Source organism: Amblyraja radiata, chromosome 29, assembly GCF_010909765.2.
Source record: "Amblyraja radiata isolate CabotCenter1 chromosome 29, sAmbRad1.1.pri, whole genome shotgun sequence".
Classification (NCBI taxonomy): Eukaryota; Metazoa; Chordata; class Chondrichthyes; order Rajiformes; family Rajidae; genus Amblyraja; species Amblyraja radiata.
Window position 1 is genome coordinate 19,577,437 of NC_045984.1, and position 15,109 is coordinate 19,592,545.

The window sequence follows — 15,109 nt, forward strand, 5'->3', positions numbered from 1 at the left end:
GTCCATCACAGAACCGAGCGGGCTCCCCGCCAGGGGTAACACAGACCATGCCCCCGGCTGGAGTGGGTCCTGGGGCGGCACCACAGGCGGGCTGTGCGAGGTGAGAAGTGGTGTGAGCATTCGGGGCGACACTTTGTGCCGGTGGAAGATTAAGAGGATTCGGACTGAAGAACCAGCACGGAGCCGGGGCAAGCAGCCGAGATAAAACCTCCACGGACAACACAAGAATCTGAAGAAGGCTCTCGACCTGAAACGTCGCCTATCCCTTTTCTCCAACGTTGCTGTCTGACCCGCTGAGTTACTTCAGCTATTTGTGTGTCTATCTTCCGTTTAAACCAGTCTCTGGAGTTAGTGCTGCCTTCGAAACCATCCGGCACTGGATGGAAAATGGCTTAAAGAAGGGTCTCGTTACCCCGGAGAAACCGCGACTCCACACGTACCCGGGAGCCGCCGGGCGGAGAAGCAGCCGAGGAACCGGCCCGGTGCGGGGCTAGCATAAATGCTGCGGGCCGAGGGGCCACGTCGTGCGCTGTTCTCGCATTCGACAACCTTGTGTGGGCGCCAGGCAGTGTAGGAAACGGCGCAGGTCTCCGGCATCGCACACCGGGCGCTAACAGCGGCTGCTCCAGTCCTTTATATTTAGATTGCTCTACAGCACAGGAGGCCGATCGGACCATTGAGCCAATGCCAGCCCACAGAGCTACCCCATTCATCACCAATTGCTCCGTAACCAATCTCCCCGAAACCCCGCTGTTTCTACCACACACACACACACACACACACACACCCGGCGGGCGGGCCCTGCCTACACCTGGCGGGTACCCGCTCACACCCAGCGGGCGGGCCCTGCCTACACCTGGCGGGTACCCGCTCACACCCGGCGGCTTTCCGCAGCCACACGGCGGGCGTTCCCTACCTACACACGGCGGGTTCCTGCAGCCGCCGGCCACTGCGTGGGTTGGGGGCGACGGGCGGCGGTAGCCGAGCTGAGGACCAGAGCTGGCGAGGAGCAGAGCCCGGCTGCGGCACCTTTTGTCTGATGTTTTACTCCCTTTGTTCCCTCTCTTCACTCCCGTCTCCTGTCCCCCTCCCCCCGAATCACTTCTCCCCGCCACCCCTGCTTACGCCGCCCCCTGTCGATGCCCCCCCCCCCCCCCCCCCCAGCCCAGTCGACCCCGCCCCCCCCCCCCCCCCCCCCCCCCGCCCCCCGCCGGGTTCCGTCCGCCTGGGTTGGTGACATATTGACAGGGGTGAGATCGAGTCAGGACGCCGTGGGATAGGACCGTACCGGGGCTGACAACATGCCTCTTACACCCGAATCCCGGTTCAACCGACGCCGGTTCTTCCCGGAATAAAGCCGGATGAGCCGACCCCGGGCGCGGGGACTCGGGGATGGAGACGGACTCTGCGGAGCGGGAGTGATTACTCTGCCCCTTCTCACGCTGTCCATCCACCTCGCCCGTCCCCACCCCCGCGCTTCCCGTTTATCCCCCGGTTATATCGACACACGGGTAGATGTGAAACGGAATTAGCTTGCACCTACCCCGGGCTCTGAGATCCGCTCGCTTCTCCGGCGCCGCACGGCTCCGTGAACCCGCTGTTCGTCCAGCCCTGCCCAGCCCAGCCCAGTCGCGGACTGGCTTCCTACTGCCGCCGGTCTCCGGGCGTCGGTGACTAGAAGGGTCTCGCGGTTGCCCCGGTCTCTCGGTGTGCGTGAAGCGATGGTCCCCGCGGTTGCCCCGGTCTCCGGTGAGTCGGTGAGGTGGGGGTCCCGCGGATCCTGGGGTCGGTGAGGAAGGGTCCCGAGGGTCGGTGAGGTGGGGGTCCCGCGGCCGGCGGGGCCGCAGCGAGCAGCCGGCAGACTGAGGATAGGAAGCAGCTCGATTTCAAAAGCGGAGTGGGGAGAGCGATTGGCTGTGGCCGGCGGCGCGGAGCGGCGGCCCCGAACCCCCGCCCAAAGACGCCGGAGCCCGGCCCAGCCAGTCAGCGTGCAGACACCCGGCGGGTCCCCCAACCGGAGCCCGCACCACCCACTCCACGGTCCGCCCCCCGCCCCCCCCCCCCCCCCTCCCCCCTCCCCCGCCCCCTTCACCCACTCCCCGGTCCCCAACGCCCATTCCCCGGTCCACCCCTCCGTCCACTCTCACCCTCCCTCCGCCCACTCCCCTATTCCTTTTCTCCAGAGATGCTGCCTGGCCCGCTGAGTTGCTCCAGCATTTTTGTGTCTATCTTCGGTGTAAACCAGCATCTGCAGTTCCTTCCTACACATTTACACTAAACCCATTTTATTCTCTCAACACTCCCATTATCAAATGGAAGTACATGGAATAGAGGGATATGGGTCATGTATAGACAGATAATATCAGTTTAACATGGTATCGTGTTCGGCACCAACATTGTGAATTCAATGGCCCGTTCATATTCTGTACTGTTCGATGTTCAATGTATTAACTCCTCTCGGGGTTTTCCCACTCACCTCCACAATGAGAACAATATCCCAGCAGCCAATTAATTAATATGGGAGACACACGGAACTGTAGATGCTGGAATCTTGAGCAAAACACCGAATGCTAGAATAACTCAGCAGATCAGGCAGCATCTGTGGAGGGAAATGGATGGGGCGAGATTTTAAATCGGAACGTTTTCAGACTAATCTCCCTTTCGTTACCTTCCTTTCAGTTATGTTTTCTTTAAAAAAAAATAGCTAATGAAAACAGTGCCTACACTTCAAAAGTATGTTATTGGTTGTCACTGTGAAAATGGTCTCCAACTGCCAAAATCTTTCCTTATTAACTTGGTTGAATACTAATTGTATTGTACGAAAGTGGAAACAAGGAACTGCAGATGCTGGTTTGCAACAAAAAAAAAGATAGAAAGTACTGGAGTAACTCATAAGGCAGGCAGCATCTCTGGAGGACACCCTGGCAGCACGTTTCAGGCATCCACCCGCCTCTGTGTAAAAAACGTTGCCGCCGCACCTCTCCTTTAAACATTATCCCCTCTCACATTAAAGCTACCCCCTTTGATCTTTGGCATTTCCACCTTAGGAAAAAACATCTGACAGTCTACCTTCATGCTCCAGAGAAAAACATTCAAGCTCTCGGTACAGCTAATACTCACGTGTAGGAAGGAACTGCAGATGCTGCTTTACACCGAAGGCAGAAACAAAAAGCTGGAATACCTCAGCGGGTCAGGCAGCATATCTGGGGAAAAGAATAGGTGACGTTACGGGCCGAGTCTGAAGAAGATTCTCGACCTGAAACGTCACCTATTTCTTTTCTCCTGAAATGCTGCCTGACCCACTGAGTTACTCCAGCATTTTTGTGTCCGCCATCTTATTTCATTTGTTTCTGGAGATATATCCCAGTTAAGAATGTCCGGTCTCTCACTACATCCTCTCTAGTTTCAGATTTCTAAGAGTTCATGTTTTAGTTTATATTTCAGTTTATTTTCTATGAAGACAGATGCAAAGTGTTCATTTGCAACTTTACACATCCTCCACCAAGCACAGGCATTGGTGAGGTTTTGAAACCAACCTTTCTTACAATAGGATTAGCATTCAAGCAAGTAAATAAAGGAAGTCTTTGGCAGTGAGATGCCATTTCCACAGCCGCAAGATGGCCCATTGTTTGACAACCAACAATGAACTCTTGAAGCGAAGTCACTGCTCTAATTAGCTATTTTTAAAGAAATATCAGAAAGGAAGACTGACAAAGAATATTGATGCACTGCAGTGATCTGAAATGAAAATCAATTAAAATAGATAACAAGTTCGTGGTCAGATACAAGGTACCACAGTCAGAAGCAAGTTGGCCATGCGGAGCTATGACATTCAATAAAACTAGATTCAGTCAATGTTCTTTCCATGTGTATCACTCTAAACCAATCTTCTGAAGAAGGGTCTTGACCCAAAACATCACCTATCCATGTTCTCCAGAGATGCTGCCTGATCTAATGAGTTACTCCAGCACTTTGTGTCCTTTCGTGTATTAACCAGCATCTGCAGTTTCTATTATTTGACCTTTAACGGCTGAACACATTATATATGGATATGCCCAATATCTCACAATAAGAAATGTTGTTTGCCTCGGTTTGCAGATTAAGCAACACTGACATCCACAAAGCCTTTGTGAGAAATATCCTGAGACACCGCGATTCTGGTCAAAAAATCTTCAGAAATTAAAATAATGGGATCTTAGGGGGTGAGGGGGTGACGGAAAGCACCAGGGGTTTAAATCTTAAAGGAGGGGTAGAGGGTTGAGAGGCAGTGCGATTGGGAGAGGGGCTTGAGTGAATAAAGACCCAGGGTTGAAGGATGGGTGCGAACTATTGACCATTCTTTCCCAACCTTTTCCTCCTTGGTCTAAGCTACAGAACACTTCCCTTTAAACTTCCAAATTAAAGGGTTTAATGAGAGCAGAAAACGTGAGATGGCAACTAGTGAAGGGACTAACTGCAGAATTATTCCCAGTCTTCTACAGATGCCACCAACCTGGTCCAAACTCAGCGTCCGGGGAAGGATTAAGGCAACAACCAAGAAGCCAGCTTCCACGAGGATGGGGAGATTGATCAGGTACCGTGTTGCTTGAGCATCGCCTAGCAACCGCCTCCGGGTGTCCTTGGATTAACATCTTCACCTGAGAGCACATCTTGATGAAAAGACAGATATGAAAAAATAATTACCATGGCGTTTTTGCAACCGCATGTAAAATGTAGAGAGAAGTGTAATTTGCAAGATCAATACGTTTCATGTTCTCCACAGAAAGAAATGAAGCTTTGAAATGAAGATAGAAATCGGGATCACCTGCAGAAACACCACAACGCAGGTGCTGACTTCATTTAAACAATGCAGAGAGATGAGGCTCAGTGAACAGAAAAATACTGACACACCTGCAGTATGGTCAGATCTAAACGTTCTAATGTATTCTTATCATAGAAACATAGAAAATAGGTGCAGGAGTAGGCCCTTCGGCCCTTCGAGCCTGCACCGCCATTCAATATGATCATGGCTGATCATCCAACTCAGTATCCTGTACCTGCCTTCTCTCCATGCCCCCTGATCCCTTTAGCCACAGGGGCCACATCTAACTCCCTCTTAAATATAGCCAATGAACTGGCCTCAACTATCTTCTGTGGCAGAGAATTCCACAGATTCACCACTCTCTGTGTGAAAAATGTTTTTCTCATCTCGGTCCTAAAAGATTTCCCCCTTATCCTTAAACTGTGACCCCTTGTCCTGGACTTCCCCAACACCGGGAACAATCTTCCTGCATCTAGCCTGTCCAACCCCTTAAGAATTTTGTACGTTTCTATAAGATCCCCCTTCAATCTTCTAAATTTTAGCGAGTACAAGCCACTGTTTGGCCCATCAAGGCTGTTTGACCCATCAAGCCCATGCCAGCTGACCAGGTCATTCCATCACTCCCAGTCCCTCTCCTTGCCCATTATCTCCTCAATTCTCCTGTCATGAGTGGTCATTTCCAATCGGCAATTAACCAACCGACTTGTCAGGAGGAACCAAGAGCAGCAGAACCTCCGCGGAGAGACCACCCAAAGTCAGGATCGCAGCCAGCTTGTTGGTGGTGTTTGACAGTAACTCTACCTGCTGTGCTACCCCATTTTGATGGCGGACCGAAACCCACCGTAGCTGGAGAGCTAGAATGAAGGATAGGCTGGGCAGGGGCAAGACAGTATGCACGTCAAAGCGTTTCACTGTACCTCGGCACAGTTGACTATAATAAACCAAACCCTATATCTACAGTTCCCCCTTGAAACCCTTAAAGCCCAGAGAGTTATGTGCCATTTGTGGTCAGTGCTGAGGGTTAAGGTCCTGTCCAGTGATGTGGGTCACTGCCCATTACTCACTGAGCTGTGGTCAGTGCCAAGGGTTAGGCCACTGGTGGGGTGGGCCATTGTCTATTACTGATGTGTGGTCAGTGCTGGGGGTTAAGGATACTGTTCACTGTCCATCACTGAGCTGCGGTCAGTACGTTGGCTGGATGAACATCACGAGGTGCCTCGGGAGGTTGGGACGACTGGTGCAGTCATGAGGTAACGAGCCACGGCCCTGGCAGTAACACTATCCAGCTACTAGTCATGCCACACGGTTCATAGTTCTGCCAAACCGTGGAAAGGACTGGGGGGGGGGGGGGGGGGCACCCACAGAGCTTATGGGGTGGTCAGAGCGGGAAGAGGGTGGGGGGGGGGGGGGTAAGTAATGGAGAGCTCGGAACCAGAAGGGTCTGTGGGAAGCAGTCGGTGCTCAGACTGGCGGAGAGAGCCAGCAGATCAGCAAATGCTCTGACAGTTTCCCACCGCAGCTGACAACGGAACATCAAAGCTCGCTGCCTTGTGCAGTCAGCTCAGAAACCAAGACCGGCACTAGGGATTAATTAGCCACATCTCGCTTCCACGGAGGGAGGTGGGTCCATGAGATCGATTGGTATGTGGGCAACTTGTGACTAAACATTTACCAGCCGACTGGCATCAATGCAAACTGGGGAAGTCATAATTGAACGTGCAATTGGAGCTGAAAAGGCGAGGGGGGGGGGGGGATGTAAATGCCAGCATAGTTAACCCTGTCAATCCCCGAGTCCCGCAGTAAACCATCTCTGAATCTCCAGCCCCGGATCTGTCAGATCCGGGGCTGGAGATTCAGAGAGGGTTTACTGCGGGACTCGGGGGTTGACAGGGTTAACTATGCTAGCATTTACCCCCCCCCCCCCCCCCCCCCCCCCCCCCCCCCCCCCTCGCCTTTTCCCACTCCAGATTGCCTTTTGCTTCATTACGGCGAAGGAATATGTAGATAAACCCCCGAGTCCCGCAGTTAAACACATACTAGATAACCATGGCAACCTGGCTTGGGAGCCAGGGAGTAGAATATGCTGCAATGTTTTAACCCTTGATGACAGACAAAGGCTTAAACAATCCAACCCCGTTAAACGTGAGGGCAAACCTGTCTGCTCGACCAGCACCACCCACACCACGCACCCGGGAGATGGGGTTCATGGGCTGATCCGAGATCAAATTGGAAACGTTTAAAGTGCATCATTGGAGCGAGTTCCCTGGCAGCAGGGGGGTAGTTACCGGTGTAGTGAAAGCAAAGTGGCTGGTTTATGGCTGAAATAAAGGGCACCATAGGACGGATTTAGGCCGGCTGTGTGCTAACTGTGGATCACAGCGTGTCCCATCTACAGATCACCCCGACACCCCGAGGTCAGGTCACCGGGGAATGAAACCATACGAACGCCCTGCATTTGTAGAGCGGCGTCCCGGGGGGGGGGGGGGGGGGGGGGGACTACCTCAACGAGCAGAGGAGGTGTTAGGGAGGGTGAGGGTAGTTGTAGGGAGTGGGTGAGGGTAGTTGTAGGGAGTGTGTGAGGGAGAAAAGCTGCGAAATTATGGAGTAAATCAGAAGTTCTGGTGGTGTCCCTCGCTGGCACTGGCCCTCACTGATGTGACCGACCCTCATTGGCATGATCCTCGCTGCGATAACCCTCACTTGTGTGCCCCACTTTGGCGCGACCCTCATTGGCATGATCCTCACTGGTATGGCCTCATTGGCAGTGACCCTCGTTGATGTGACCTGGGAAATCGGGATCTCCTCTCCCCAGGCATCGCTTCTCTTCCTGGACCCCCACTACACTCCCCGAAGACCTCACCTACCACCCACTTTAGTGTTATCTGCAAACTTACCAATCGTGCCTTCTACATTCTCATCCAAATCTTTGATTTAAACCACACGCTGCAATGGGGCCGACACCCATCCCTGAGGCACACAACTGGTCACAGGCTTCCAGTCCAAAATATAACCTTCCACCATCGCCCTCTGCTTCCTTCCACAAAACCAGTTCTCCATCCAGCTTTCCTTGGATCCCTTGTGATCTAACCTTCCATACCACCCTATCATGCAGAACCTTATCAAATGCCTTGCTAAAGTCCTCATCAACCTTTTTGGTTTCTTTTTCCAAAAACTCAATCGGATTCGTAAGGCATGATCTCCCATATACGAAACCATGCTGACTCTCCGTAATCAATCCCTATCTATCCAAGTGCATATATATAATCCTTCAGAATCCTCTCCAGTAACTTGATTACCACAAATGTTAGGCTCATTGCTCTATAGTTCCGTGCAGCCCTTCCTAAATAGAGGCATGACTTTAGCCACGTACCAGTCTTCCAGCATCTCACCTGTGTCTCATATATCTCAGCCAGGGCTCCCGCAATTTCTATTCTAGATTCTCACGATGTCCTTCGATATATCTGATCAGGCCCAGGAGATTTATCTATGAAATCCACCACCTTCTCGAATACAGAAAACTGCCCTCAAGACTTTTCCACTAACTGTATCCCAGTCTTCATGTTTTTCCCTATGATAAAAACAGAGGATAAATACTCGTGGAGGGAGTGGGAAGGTTAGCAGTTAGTGCAGCCAGTGAGAAGAACAATTGTAGAGGATAAATCAAACAGGTCCAGTGGGAAGAGCAGAGCGAGGCAGGTTAGGGAGCGTGGGATGACTGGAAGGCTCTGCCCTCATTTACCAAATTCCTCACTGGTACATCTAATGACCTTCAAGCTTGGCTCAGCCCTTGTCATTGCAACCACGAGTGTAGTTGAGGGAAGGGCAGGACTGGCAGTTAAATGTTCCTGGCATAGATATCACAGACGTGATAGATGGGGTGACAGGAAGAGCGGGACTTACATTACTGACTAGGGAGCAGGTGGTAGGCAGGATATCCAGGAGGGGTCGTCCACAGGACCTACGTTAGGAGTAGGAGAGGGGCTATCGCTTTTCTGGGGTTGGTCTCCAGGCTTCCCATTAGTTGGTGGGGATTACAACATCGCTGTAAGGTGTTGTCTTCATGTCCTGTAACCCTCACCGGAACATTCTGCCGCTGAACTCTCACGAACTCTCCGTTAAAAAAAACCTCCCACTAGTTAGCTGTTATTTTACCATCAGATATCTGCTCCTCAATCCACTCATCTCCCAGTGTGGAGCTCCCTTAGTGCCGCCCCTCCCTCAGCGCAGTGCTCCCTCTGTACTTCTCCTCCCATAGCGCGGCACTCACTCAGTACTACCCCTCCCACAGGCGGCACTCCCTCGGTGCCCTCTCTCCTAGATTTTCATGCTCAGACATGTGGGGAGTGATTTGAAGCTGCAGTTATCTGACACAGAGGTGACACTTTTTGTTCAGCCTCGGTTGACACATAATTGGCAATAAATGTCAGACCTGTCTCTGTCCACGCAATCAATTGTTCCAAACCCCACACTTCAGCAAAACGATCAGCAAAAGGCACATCTTGCAGGCAGCCACATCCCCCCACATTGCTTTTCCGCCCATGTTTTCAGGACACCCGTGGCTTCGCCTGCACTTGGAGATATCGCTGAGGAATTTCATCCTATTGTCAACGGGAAATTGCTGGTGCTCTCTGCTGCTGTCAGAATTCTCTCACGACCCAAATAAGATTGCAGGAGGAGAGAAGCATTCACAAAGAGCTGATGGCATTCAGGGTTGTGTGTGTGTGTGTGTGTGTGTGTCTGCAGAGGCATGAATGTGACAGCAAGGCGATGCATGCAAAGAGACGCAAAACATATTGATTGGCAGGCGAGCAGTGAATTGTTCTCAGTTCAGAGCTGCTCATTACACACACACACACACACACACACACACACACACACACACACACACACACACACACACACACACACACACACACACACACACACACACACACACACACAGGTACGATTGGTGAGGCTGTGCGGCAAGACTTAAAGATTTACATTGGCATTGACTAAATCAGGAAAGGTCGAAAGCAGTAAATATAACGTGTTCAAATGAGAGGATAAATGCAAAGTTAGATCCATAAGCTGTCAGTTGGTAACAAAGGGAATGTTCACTGGAGATTACTGGCGGGTGTGTGGGTAATGGAACCGAGATTATTAGTGGATGGAATCACCGCTGATTGGAGGCGACTTAATCATCTCATAAAAATAGTTAAATACTCAAGAATAGAAATAGTCTGATGAAAAACCACGGAACAACGGTCTAGGATAAAGCTAACTCCAATACTGGGACAGACCGTGACAACTGTAACCACAACAACAGCAGTGGCACCGGCGACAACACAAACACTGGCATCAAAAATAACACCAGCGCTGACATCAAAGACAAAACCAGCACTAACAACAACAACACCAATACTGGCACCAAAGACAACCCCAGCACTGGCACCAAAGACAACACCAATATTGGCAACAACAACACAACATAAGTACTGGCAGTAATAACAACACCAGCACTGGTGAAACCCACAAGGTCACAGAGAGAATGTACAAATTCCACACAGACAGCAGCTGAGTTCAGGATCAAACCCTGGTCTTTGGCACTATGAGGTAGCTTTGGGATGGGGTAGGAAATAGCAGCAACCGGTGAAAACCCACGTGGTCGCAGGGAGAATGTACAAACTCCACACAGATGTGTGGTCAGGATTGAACATGGATCTCAGACGCTGTAAGGCGGCAAATCTACCGCTGCGCCACTGTGCTGCCTCGCGTTGTAGGAAAGGAAGAGATGAAAGGACAGATGCTACATCTCCTGCGGTTGCATGGGAATGTGCTGTGTGGTGGGGAGTGGGGGAAGGGGGTTGGAGGAATGGGGGTGGGGGGAAGGGGGAGGGAGGGGTAGTGCACCAGGGAGTCCTGAGGCCAGCAATGCCTTCAGAATTCTCCACATGCAGGGGATGATAGTAGTGCCCGGTGCTGGAAGTGTGTAGGAGATGACAGAAGTTGTGAGGGATGACACAATGAATGCAGAGACTGGAGGGTGGATGGTGAGGGTCAGGGGAATTCTGTTCCACCCGACCAGAAGGAGAGGGGGGAGGGGGGAAGCTGAGGGTGGGAGGTAGATGGGGTCTGTGGTAGAGGAGAAAGGGCAGTTCAAGAAGCAGGAAGGTATTTCACCTGCGCTGGCACTTATTGCCCCGACACAGTCACAGACACTGGCCAACGCAGACACAGACACAGACACAGACACTGACACTGGTGGACACAGACACAGACACAAACACAGTCACTGCCACTGACAGACACAAACACTGACACAAACACTGACAAAGACACTCACAATGGCCGACACAAACGCTGACACTGACACCGATACTGACAAAGACACAGACACAGGCGCTGACATTGACCTTGGCGAACACATACACCAACACATACACTGACACAGACACTCACCCTGGCCGACACAGACACAGACACAGACGCTGACACTAACACACTCAGACACTGACATTGGCACAGATACGGACACAGACATAGACCCTGACACAGGCGCTGGCTGATACAGACACTGACACAGACACATACACTATTCCTGACACAGACACATACACTATTCCTGACACAGACGCCAGCAGCTGCCGGTCATCAGGTACACTTTTTTCTGCCTTTCTGGGCTGTAATAAACTGACATAATAGTGATTGGAAATACCGAAAACAAGATTAAATAATTTTTGAAAACAAACAAGCAGGAAGGAGCTTCTGTGAATATTGGTGGTTAGTGTGAGACTTCAGAGGAATCAAGAACTCAGCATCTGCTGTTGCTAAATATTCATGGGCGGTACAAATCCGATCAATGCTACAAAATATATTTGAAGTGAAGTGGCGTTATCTTTAATCATCTCATCCGGGGGAATTTCAAATCTGCAAACCAACCAACTCCTAGCAGAAGGAACTTGATTCTCGTTGGAAGTAAGGCAGCAGAATGTTCCAGAAACATAGCGTTGCCATGTGGCACCCGGAGGGAAAGCATGCTGTGCTGGAGATGAACCGTGCCCGCCGAGCTCAAGTGGACCTGGCGACGTGGCTGGGTCTGTATGTTCACACTGGAAGTTTAGTTTAGTTTAGTTAAGACACAAAAACACCTGGAGTAACTCAGCGGGTCAGGCAGCATCTCTGGAGAAAAGGAATAGGGAATGTTTTAGGTCGACACCCTTCTTCAGACTGAGCAGTAGAAATCACAGAGCGAGAACAGTGAGAGAGGGGGAGAGCTTCTTCAAAGTAGACATACCTTCAGGAGAGTTTGCAGTGGAACAGACAAAATATGCAGGAAGGAGCTGCAGATGTTGGTTTACACCGAAGATAGGCACAAAATATTTGGTTTAGTTTAGAGATACAGCGCGGAGACAGGCCCTTCGGCCTACTGAGTCCGTGCCTACCAGCGATCCCCACACACTAACACTATGCTGCACACACTAGGGACAATTTTACCTAGCCAATTAGCCCACAAACCTGAGTGTGTGTCTTTGGAGTGCGGAAGGAAACCGGAGATCTTAGCGAAAACCCACACAGGTCACGGGGAGAACGTACAAACTCCATATAGGCAGCACCCATAGTCAGGATCGAACCCGGGTTATGGCGCTGTAAGGCCGCAACTCTGCTGCAGCGCCACCGTGCCTCCCCCAAATGCTGGAGTAACTCAGCCGGTCAGGCAGCATCTCTGGGGAAAAGGTGATGTTTCAGGTCGAGAACCTTCTTCCGACTGAATAAGGGTCTCGACCCGAGACGTCACCTGTTCCTTTAGTTTAGTTTAGTCTAGTTTGGTTTAGTGTAGTTTATTGTCACGTGTACCGAGATACAGTGAAAAAACTTTTTGTTGCGTGCCATCCAGTCAGCGAAAACACAATACATGATTACAATCCAGCTGTCTCCAGCGTACAGATACAGGATATTAACGGGAATGCTGTTTAGTGTAAGATAAATGCCAGTAAAGTCTGATTAAAGGTAGTCCGAAGGTCTCCGGTGAGGTAGAGGGTAACTCGGGTCCGCTCTCTCGGCAGTCCAGACCAGCATCTGCCTTGCTAAAGCACCCATCTCTTACAGTTCATCCCACACTGAATTTGCCTTCTTGTCACTGATGTAAAATAGGGGAAGGCGAGAATCAACGTGCAGTGCCCAAAGTCCAAATCTCCAGATGAAGGGTGGTGGAGAGAAAGGAGTGGGATGGGGTCCGCTGGATATCCCGTCGCCAATACAAACTCACTGAGGGTATTGTAAGGCACAGTGAGATCCCGTAATTGGAAAATGGATTCGAGGAATAAGATTGGAATAATGAGGGGAATTAAAATAATTGCGTTGTGTTGGCATCACACAATCTCAAACGGCAGATGTTTCTTGATTTACCATTCATAGCATGTTCATCAAGTCTTAGAGAGATATGACATGGAAACAGGCCCTTCGGCCCACCCAGTCTGTGTCATCAATCGCTAAACACTGAGCAGTGTAACAGAGGACTCTCTGATCTATGGGCTGGTCCCAGGAACACACACGGAGAATTGGAAGATTCTCAACCATTGGAAGATCATCAACCCGGTGAAAGATGTCCTCTGCCTGAAACCTGTTGGTCTTCCAGCTCAGCGTGATGTCCGTCGGTTGATGCTGCCGACTGGCCCATCCCAGACTGCTGGAGTACATGCTGAGGGACTCACTGAAGCTCGGTGCTGCCAACACCAAGGCTCTGTGGAGGAGGACCACAGTCTAGGGTCCTTTCGCTGCTGGATATTGAGTGGCAGGATATTGCTGGATATTGAGTGGCAGAGCAGAGTGACAGTGTGGAAATCTTGCCTATACTTGAAGCTTGTATCATCCAAAGAGGCCACGCACATGCCAGTGGGGCCTTGTACAGGGAATGCAACAGAACTACAAATGTATGGAACCAATAACACCATGGATGTGTAGACTGAACAACACTGTTAATTAAAGTTAACCATGCACCAACCTTGTATTTCTGGTGTATATATTGATAAATAAAATCTAGTTTTGAAATTAAAATATTCCATCCAAGTCCATTTTATTATCCTCATTTCTATGGCTTTCAGCGTAGACATTGAGTGTAAGGATAGTTCATGCTACCATGGTACAGATTGTAGGTTTGGCCACACTTGGAGTATTGTGTGTGCTGTAGGAAGGATGTGATTACACTGGAGAGGATGCAGAAAAGATTCACAGGATTGTTGCCAAGACTAAAGGGTTCCTAGTTGGTGGTTAACTTTTATAAGTTTATAAAATTATGAAGGGCACAGATAGACAGTCTATTCCTATGGTAGAGCTTAGGTATAAGATGAGAGGGGAAATATTTGATAGGAACCTCAGGGCAACTTTTTTACAGAGGGTGGTGAGAATATGGAGCAAGCTGCCAGAGGAGATATTAGAGGCAAGTATAATTGCAACATTTAACGGATACCTGGACAGGTACATGGATCGGAAAGGTTCAAAGAGATATGGACCAAATGCAGGCAAATATGGTCAGCATGATTAGTAAGGATGTCGGGGACTATAGTGATAAGGCAGGAGAATGGGGTTGAATGGGAAATATAGATCAGCCATGATTGAATGGCGGAGTAGACTAGATGTGCCGAATGGCGCAACTCCACTCCTAGAATCCACGAATTTATGATGGCATCGTGGTTGGCATGGATGAATTGACCTGAAGGACCTGTTTCCACGCTGTATCTCCAGTTCTACTCTCTACCTCAGAGGCAGTCGAAGCTCAGTTACTGAACATATTTGACAAGGACATAGATACATTTCTAAGACACATGAATTGATCATTTAATTGGTCACTGGAATTGCCCTGAGTGTGTAGGCGGGTGCCAGGATCTGGGGAGAATTGATGAGGATGTCAAGGAGAATTTGAAAAAGTGGAATGAATGTAGGGCAGTGTAAATTGGCAGTCGTTGATTGCTGAAGGGCCTGTGTCCATGCTGTATCTCTCTATGGCATCTAGGAGCATGGTGAAAGGAGAGAGCAGGATACGGTATTGCCTTAGATGGGCCGTGGTTGCAGGGACGAAAATCATGCACCATGGACAACCTGAGTCCCACATCATAGCAAGGATACAGTCATCAGCGAAGGTGTATCAAACAGAGAAGGACTGTAATCCTCAGTCCTGAGGATACTAACACCACAGGACTTAAACTACCTGAACGAGTGGACCTCTTCTCTAAAGAAGGAAAGGCTGAGGGTGGATGGGTAGAAGAGTGGTTCATTAACAAGCGGGGAATCCAGAGAAGATATTTCCAATGGAGGGGAGACCAAAACTGG

The 15,109-nt window shown here is 50.3% G+C and overlaps 1 protein-coding gene across 1 annotated transcript in view; it reads right to left on the minus strand.

The window, feature by feature from the left end:
- Positions 1-1,967, minus strand: part of ncan (neurocan) — a 95,574-nt gene extending 93,607 nt beyond the window's left edge. The window contains exon 1 of the mRNA XM_033046782.1: positions 1,544-1,967. The gene's annotated coding sequence lies outside the window, so the exon portion shown is untranslated. The remainder of the gene's footprint in view (positions 1-1,543) is intronic.
- Between the last annotated feature and the right edge of the window lie 13,142 nt (positions 1,968-15,109).